General features: G+C 43.2%; 1 protein-coding gene across 2 annotated transcripts in view; it reads left to right on the top strand.

Moving 5' to 3' along the window:
• Positions 1-509: 509 nt before the first annotated feature.
• Positions 510-9,073, top strand: part of LRFN5 (leucine rich repeat and fibronectin type III domain containing 5) — a 254,494-nt gene continuing 245,930 nt past the window's right edge. For both annotated transcript variants that reach the window (XM_036881345.2, XM_036881341.2), the window contains exon 1: positions 510-1,966. The gene's annotated coding sequence lies outside the window, so the exon portion shown is untranslated. The remainder of the gene's footprint in view (positions 1,967-9,073) is intronic.

Genomic DNA, 9,073 nt, shown 5'->3' with positions numbered 1-9,073 from the left:
TGGGGCAGCGCTTGAAAGTTCGCCTTCATCCTCCGGGTTTTACTCCTCCCCTCCCCCTGCGGGCAACGCCCGCGCGCATCCCCTGCCTGGGGATTGCCGGGTCCACGCAGGCCCTCTCTTGGAGCCCGGGGAAATCCGTCCGGAACACGCCCGGCTCCGACGCACGAGGCGGAAGGTTGCGCGGTGGCCCCGGTGGGGGTCTCGCCTGACTCTCGGAGTCTGGGAGGTGCGGCAGCTCCCGTCACTGCGGCGAGGGCCGGGCCCACGGCCGCGCGCCCGCCGCCGCCGCCGCCGCCTCCATACTGCAGCGCCGGGCGCAGTTCCTTCGGGCCCGGCTGGGGCTGTTGCCCTAAGGCGCCATCGCGGGAAGGAGAGAACCCGGGCCCGCCCAGGCAGTGCCCGCGGCCGGAGACCTCAGCTGCCAGCCCCGCGCCCGAGCCGCGGACTCTCCCCGGCGCCCGGGCAGCGGGCGGGGCGCCGTGTGCAGCGGCGCGCAGGGAGGCGGCCCGAACTGAGGACTCTGTGTGTGCGTGCACGCTTGTGTGCGTGTGTTTGCGCGAGCTTTCCCTTCTTCTCTCGAGGATGTGAATGGCTTCGCTGCTGGCTGCTCCCTTAGGATTCTTGAGTTTGTGGAGCTTTGGGCTGTGAGCACAACCCACCCATGTAATTCATTTTGCACGGTCGGTTTAAATCAGGAGGAAAAAGCGCAACTGGACCGGGGGTGGGGCAGACTAACGAAACCTGGAAATACACACACACGCTCACAAGAGAGAGGAAGAATGAAAGAACTGGAGAGATTTTCATAACCTTCTTCTAGCCCTTGCGTTTCCTGGAAAGATTCTGGATCTTTTCTACCTTTTGAAGTCTTGGCATCTATTTTTTGTAAACCGGTGTCCAGCTAGCTGTGTGTGTGTGTGTGTGTGTGTGTGTGTGTGTGTGTGTGTGTGTGTGTGTGTGTGTGTGTGTAAGCGCGCGCCCGCGCGCGCCTCTCTGATGCATTTGACTGTCTTTTATCCAACTACCAGAAGCAAATGTATTAACTCGGCGGTGCCCCTTGATACTCGGGGTCTCGCAGAGCGCGGAGGACAACCAGACCCATTTTCCCGACTGGATTCGGAACGACTGTCTGGCTGTGGACACGCATGTGGGGATAGATCTTCTCAGAGGCTTGGAAAGCGCCAGTATTAACTTGCTTCCAGGTGCACCACAAGGTCACCAGAGGGTCTTGCAGCCGTCTTGTACCAGTGCATTTAGACCTTCCTGGCCAGACCAGAAGGATATTTACGTTTCGGTCCCCATCATTTGAAGCCAAAAGTTCGGCCTTCGAGCTGATTTCTGTACAAACAAGGTAACAAGGATTGCTTTTCAAACTGCTTAACAAAAATCCCCGAGTCTTTCTCAGCCTTTTACCGGCTTTCTCCTCACCAAAATGTCACCAGCTCTTGAATTTCGTGGATTTGGGCTGGAGGAGAACTTGAAGGAAACGTGACCAAACGACTATGCCAGACCACTCTCTTTGCTCCCTGTAGTCCGCCGGGCATCGAAGCTGATCGTGAGGACCAGTCCCCTCATTGCTTCTCCTTCCTTGTGCTGGGTGTGCATGTGCAAGTGTGAATGCGAGTGCGCGCGCTCCTGGGTGCGAGTGTGTGACTGTGTGTTTGAGTGTGTGTCTGTGTGTGCGTGCGCGGCCGCCCTGCCTCTGCCCGCTCCCCGGGCGCAGAAACGCGGGTTTCATGGGGCGATCAACGCGGATCCCCCACCCAGAGCGACCTGCAGGCAGCGGCGGCAGTGCCAGGAGCCACCTCACGGACTCCCTAGGATGCGGGTGCTGAGCTATGGCAAAGGGCAGCGAAGTGACGAGCAAGGCCCGCGTACGACTGTGAAAGCCACCTGGAGCCACCTTGTCGGGATTGTACCTGCGGGCAGAAAGTCCTCCTACGACTGTCTTTTCCTCTAGAGGCACCAGGTAACAAGCAAACGACTATCCGCCTCACCCAGTTTCCTTCTGATCTTGTTTCTAGTGTCTTATCTGCATTGCAGGCTACTTTACTTATTAATGTTTCGAAAATCATTAAAAAGGGCTGGGTATCCAAGGGCTCCCTATGATGTTGTAATATAATTTCTAGTAGGTGGAATGTAAATCTATAAGTGAGCACTTAATCTAGCAGTGAAAGCTAAGGGAATATGGATACCCTCCACCCTAAGTGATGTTTTTGGAAAGCTAGGCATGTTGAACCTGTCTGAAGATGTCAGAGATTAAAACCCCCTGTTTTCTTCAGGCTTTGGTTGCCACGGACCATTTGGTATCCAGCCCTCCCCAGATGGTGGAGTGCAAGAGGGTGTTTGGTAACCACCCATCATTTCAGGCAAGGATCATTTTGACCCTTTTCTACCTTTGATGCCAGGTTGTTTTCTTTTCTTAATTGTGAACGAGCTTGCCAGATTCTTTAGTAGTTGAAAAATTAAGCATCTGGAGACTAATCCGAAATGGAGTTTCTTGGAACTTGCTTTGCATGGAAGGGAAATCATTGTCAGGTGTTTGTGTGTGTGTGTGTGTGTGTGTGTGTGTGTGTGTGTGTGTGTGTGTGTGTGTGTGTGTGTGTGTGTGTGTGTGTGTTGAGATACGGTGTTTAACAGCCAGGGTTTGCTTTTATGTAGCAAAATAGATCCATATACAAGAAGTCATTCTTACACCACAACTCCATCCCCAGCTGTATTGTTTCCTATGTGAAGAGGGGTTTGTGTGTGTAAGGTTTGTTTAGTTTTGGTTTTGTTTGTCTCTGTATAATATGTATTTTGAACATTCTTGTCAGTGCTTTAATTTACAAGGAGTAGGGTGGATTTGCAACTGCCAAATTAGCGTATTTGAGTCTGATAATGTTAAAACGGAGATTCCCGTGGCCGACTGAGGTAGAACAAATTTAGCGAAGTTCCAAAGCCCTTTACCCTTGGCACCTATTTCTCTCATTTCCTCTTCCCATCACCTCTGCGTCCCCTACAGAAAATTTCACTCCCTTCTCGAGGGCATTTTGGATTAACAAGATAAAGCACTTCCAAAGTAGTCTCATCAATGTTTTATTCGATAGTGAAGGCGGCCTGAATAATAGAGCTAAGGAGTGCTCATTTAATGTCTCCCGCCTGCTGGAGCTGCCTTCCGGCAGCGCCCGGCGGACGATTTGGCCGGGCCGAGTGCGAGGCGCTATGCTCCAGGAGGCAGTGACTGGGCTGCTTCGAAGATTTCTCTTTAATAAAGAAGCTTTGAAAGTGTAAGGGCGCTGCCAGCTTTTCCTCCGCTTGCTGCGTTTCTATAGATATCCATATGATGGCATTTGCAGCCTACAAGCTGGCCACTAGCTAGCTGTTCTCGCTGTCCCCGTGCGCTAATGTCCCTGACTCCTCTGGAGTCTGGGCTCGGCTGCCGCTGCAGTCCTCGCAGGCTGGTGGTGCTACAAGGCCATGTATGCAGTGGGCTTGGGGGCTGGGCTCCGTCACTGCAGCTGCCAGGCCGGCTTTAACACTTTCTTGGGGCGGGGCGGGATAGCTCAGCGGGTCCCCCGGCAGACAGCAGGCGCATCATGGCTGAGGTGGTCGCCTGGATCTGAGAGGAAGGAGGTGGAGAGAGACGCGGGGAGGACAGTGAAGTCCTGCCTGACTTTCTGCGCCTGACCAGCCCCCAACCCCAAATTTGTAAATGAATACTCAAGAACACAGAATGAAAACTGGCTGCAAAAATTCCTTGGTATTCAAATACTGCATAATTTCTCAGGATGCGAAACCTGAAACTAAGTGTTTTTCCCCCTAGATTTCCTCCTTTCTTTTTCTCCCCTCTTGCTATCCTGTATTTAATTGGGTCACTTATACTGTTTCGCCTACAGTTGGAGTAACTGTGGAGAGCCACCCCTCCCGCCCCTCATGTCCAATAAACATGAAGCAGATGAAGGCTATTTGTTAGAGAGACACATTTGCCCTGTAACTTCGAGTCTAGAGAAAACCAAGGAAGGGTAGAGTGACTAGACTTTAGTAGAAATGCAGCCCCTACCCCACCCAATGAAGACTCAGAAAGAAAAGGGTACTACTTGCATAAAAACTACAAATAATTGGGAATTTGGGCAGAATTAGGTGAAGGTTTTTGTTGTTGTGCTATATATCTTTTTCTCTTTTAGTGAAATTACTTGTATTTCCTCAATCACTCAGAAAATCCTAGACAGAAAACTGATTTGTGTGTACTAATAATCTGACAAGGACACCTCTTTGTCCCCCAAATTTCTTCTAAGTATTATTACAACAGAAATTATTTTGTACTCATAATTTTGTTAGCAAGTAAGGCATACCTGTTTAAAGGTGAACGAAAAGAAGGAATGCTGGTGGAGAATATAAGTACCTGGAAAAATAGTGTGTTTTCCCTGTCTCCCTCCTCATTTCTCTTCCTCTGGCTTTTTTCTCACTGAAGATTCAGTCTTTTTTTTGCAGGTTAAGTTTTGTCTTTGTGTACTCATCCTCAAGGAAGGCAAGAAAGAAAAAAAAAATTTATTAACTGGTTGTTGAGTGCTTAGAAGCCCAAACATAGATTATGGTGTAATTCATGTTTAAAAATGCCCTTCATTGGTGCAGATTAGAGTTAAGTGGAATGTTATTACCAAATAGACCTCCTAGCACAGAGTTTCATGTATAGAAGTTCCTTAAAAATTGAAGGTTTCTGCCTCCCTTCCCTTCCCCTTGTCTGAAGACACAGAGAGGTACAAGATCTAACTCCGTGGCTCCCTTTAAGCATTGTACTTAGACAGAGCTGGTCTGGCTCATCATGGGTTAAGACTCTCAGGTATTGATAGGAAATTTCCCAGCAAAAGCTTCCTTGTAAGTCCTCTCAGGGTCACCCAGAACAATGGGAAAGTCAGGACACGCATAAGCATGTAGGCAGGTGGAAAGAAGTTGTTACTTGAATCCTGTCCCCCAGACCTCTTATTTTTTTCTCTTTCTCTTTTCAAGAGGAGAACGACCTTGAACAACAACAGTCTTCAGTCCTTCACCTCCTTTCTTCCCTCAAATATGTGATGTATATATGAACACATACACACACACACACCTCACTTTTGAAATATGAGGTTCCTGAGTTTTTTGTTTTGGGAGGGGTTCATCAAAATATCATTGACTGATACCAGCCACAAGTGATTTTCTTTCTTCTCAGGACTGGATAGCAAGAGCTGTGGTCACTTAAGGGAGAATTGCCCCACCCTTAGCCTCTCTTCAAAATTATTTTTGTTTCCTCTGACATTAAATGTATTCTTGAAGGTAAAGTAGTGTCTGGTTATGGCATTGGTGTTTAAATGACCATCATATGTTATCTCTGCCTTTCATCTTTTCGTGAATGACCACCAGTTCCCTTTTATCTATTTAAACCAGTGTTCTGCTTCCTCTTGCTGCTTGAAGCACTTTAGGCTGGATAGTTTTGCTGAGTTTTCTAGCTGGTGAAATAAGGATCTTGCTTTCTGCTGATACTATTGTTGTGTTGTTATGTCATTGGAGTAAGATGCTTGCAGATATCTAACAGTGTTCCTGTCTCTATATAAAAATACTACGTAATAGCTCTGTATCATAACTATTCAGTTATTTTAGAGAAATTACAATAAATAAGATTGCTAAGAATTATTTTTGCCAATTTTGAGGTTAGTTAAAGAAAACTACTTGAAAGTTTTCATGACTTAGCTGGATAAGCTGTTAACCCATTCCAGTGGTTTTTATTTTCTGTTCTCTTAGACATGTAACATACTGGCATTACTTTCAGAGTTGTGGGTGTAGTGTAATCAATTCTAAGTTTTATGTTTCATTCCAGAATAAAGATATAAATTTAGGCCTTTAAACTGATGTGGATGTGACCCCCTAGGATACATGACTAACAGGTAATTTTGCCAAATCATTCCACTGACACACATGTGCATAGCTCTGCCTTACTCAGTAAACCTTGAGAGTGAGACTACTTACTATATTTCTAACAGCCCACATTTTTATTCTTGTGACATCCTTCAATCATTGAGAAATATATAAAACCTAAGGCAATATAATTTGTCCATTACATGGTGGTGTGTGCATCATGAAATTAAGAAGTGTTATAAGTACTGAAGCTTTTCTGTTTAGAGGTGAACCATTTTTTTATGCTTTATCAATGTAAATTGTATGTGATTAGGAAAACCCCAGTTTCACATAAGTATAATCAGAGTTAGAAATATAAGAATTTAATTGAGAGAAAATGCTATTTTTAAGCTTTTTCATCACAGTTTTCTGATGGGTACTGTTCTGATAGAAATGCTTTTTACTGAACTATGACATAATCTAATACTAATTATGAAGATAGTTAACAAGTGACCAAAAATCACAATGGAATTGCAAGGTTGTATGAAAGTACTATCATTTTATTGATGCCAAGTAAAACTACATGAAAAGGCTTTATTATTTAAACTACAAACTACATCAGTAAGATTTCATAACCTTTGTTGTTAACTTACAAATTTGGTCACATGGGCAGGAAAATGCTCGTTGATCAGTTTGAGTCTTGGTAGAAATATATCTTTTTATAAGAGAAATATGTCTAATCTTAAACCTCATGCTATTTTCCATTTCTTTGTGGGAACATATATACAATTTTTCTTTAAAAAAATTTCCAATGAAATATTTTGAAATTGGTGTTATTATAATTCTTTGAAGAACAATTGCAGAATTACCATTGAATATTGAATCTATTATAGGATTTGTAACAAAAAAGTCTCTAGCAAGGAAATAATAAGATGAATGAATGAAGTTATAGGATCCTTTTTCCCATCTCTGGGAGCAGTTTCTGAATTCTTAGAAAAAGAATGAAAGAAAGACACTAATTAGTTCAATATATACTCAATTAGAACTGGTATATTTAATCAGGGATTGAAGCCAAAACATGTTGTTCATGTTGTTCTTTTTCACTTTGCCCTGTGCTGCTCATTGCGGAAATGCTGAAGTGCCCTGAAGGACACGCATCAGTTGGTCTCTGGATTCTTTTTCCCATTCGACTTCTTACTTCCTGTCTTGAAGTAGGCTTTTCATGAATCTTAGTGGTGTCATATCCAGAGTTACAGGATATTTGCATTAAAGTGATTTACTAGTGGGAGTGTATCAAACTCTGTTACCATGTAAACTTTCTCTTACCTTCTTTGGAACTACAGGCTGTGGTATTGTATTAGTAATTATCTCCTTTCTGGTTTTTTTTGCCTTACTCAGTAAATCTTGAGAGTGAGACAACTTATTATATTTCTAACAGCCTACCTAAAATTAGGTCACTAAATGATTCATGTGCATGTGTTTTATTTGTGCTAAGACATTGTGTAGCCACATTAAAATGTTTATAATTAATGTGGCAAGATTAAACACTGCCTTGAGTAGTGCCTTTATTCTACATGGATAGATATCATCATGTCACTCATTTTTCACAGATTACTTTAATTTAAAATACCCATTTAGTAGAGATGTACCTACCTTTAAATTGAAAATTGGGGGTTATTTGTAGGAATTATGTAGGGTGTTTTGCCATGTTTGACTGTTCAAATGTCAGGCACTTTAATAATATATCCAAACATTGGATCCTGACTTCAAAGAACTTATTTTCTTAGTAATATGAAAGACATAAACAAATGCATAAGCTTGAAAGTAACTGATATTGTTCATTCTATTTTGATATGTTTTTTAGTAGGGGAAACTGAGAAAATTAGGAAATCATAACTGTGTTTTGTGGCATCCATATTGTGCAGTGGTTAGAAGCACGAACTTTGAGATTCCATAAACCTATGGCTCAAGCTTTTGTAACTCTAAGCAAGTGTTATAACCTCTCTGAGTCTGAGTGTCCTCACCTGTAACATGAAACAAATAAAAGACACTTAGCTGCTATATCATCATCATCGTTATCACCATCACCATTATAATCTCAACATTAGCTATTATGAAGGTAAGTAAGGAAACTAAAGAAATTGGTAATTGGATGACTTCAAAGCCTATGCTTGGGGTCATAGACCTCCAGGGTTCAAAGGAATGCTAAAGCTTATCCAAAACTGAGGTCACATTTCCAATATCTTCAGACACTGAGCAAAAGATGTAAAGCAGGAAATCTGGTCGGGATTAAGAAACTGTAGGCTATAGGATCTCTGATATACTGGAGAGTGCTTGACTTGCCCAAGACATTCAAATTTAAATTGATTTTAACCCCTGATGTGTCTGGCATTATGAAATTCTGAGTTACTCTGACCTTATTCAATTTTCAATTTTCTCTAAAGCATCCCTGCCAAGTGGTCATTTGACCAAGCTTGAGTACTTTCAGTGATTTCAAAATCACTCCACCTAAAAAAGGTTGTTCTCTTTGTATAGGTATAACATAAAATTTATGTTGGGTGTTGAGCCAAAAACATGGCATCCTGTGGCTTCTCATTAATTTCCATATGGGAAGAGGATCATGCAGAAGTCTAATTCTCAATGACAATACATCAAATATTTAAACTGAGTTACTTGAGATCCCTAACCCACAATTGCTCTGCTTATGATTAAGTTTTAACTCTAGACCTAAACTGGTTGGGGACAGTTTTCTGTGTGTCATGGTTTTAAACCCTTTGACCTTTTATGCTCAGTAAATGTTAGCTGTCCTAAGCCTTCCCTGTTGTCACCCTTTTCTAGACGGGGTTGGTTTGTCTCACTTTTCATTGAAACAAGGTACACACAACAACAGATTACACAGTTGACTAGTGTAGAATTGAGCAGGGCCATTTTTTCCCTGATTTCGAAATAGGAAAAACGAGCATGTACTGTAAACATCCAGCACTCATGTCAGATATTACTAATTCGAGTAATGCTTCTCTCCTCTTGAGCATGGACAAGGTGTTGGAGTCCTTAACACATACCTGCAAGATGCCACGACTCATCAATCCAAGTTTGGTCACAGGATTCAAAGTACTTGCCATTCTGAGTCTACACACTAGGAACAGTACCCAAGACCACTTTCTCAACAGTTCATATCATATCATTTTCTCATAATGATCAAATTACTTAAATCTCTTCCACTAAA

This window comes from Manis pentadactyla, chromosome 11 (genome assembly GCF_030020395.1).
Source record: "Manis pentadactyla isolate mManPen7 chromosome 11, mManPen7.hap1, whole genome shotgun sequence".
Lineage (NCBI taxonomy): Eukaryota > Metazoa > Chordata > Mammalia > Pholidota > Manidae > Manis > Manis pentadactyla.
The sequence above is the reverse complement of the archived record's forward strand: the minus strand, read 5'-3'. Positions and strand labels throughout refer to the sequence as shown.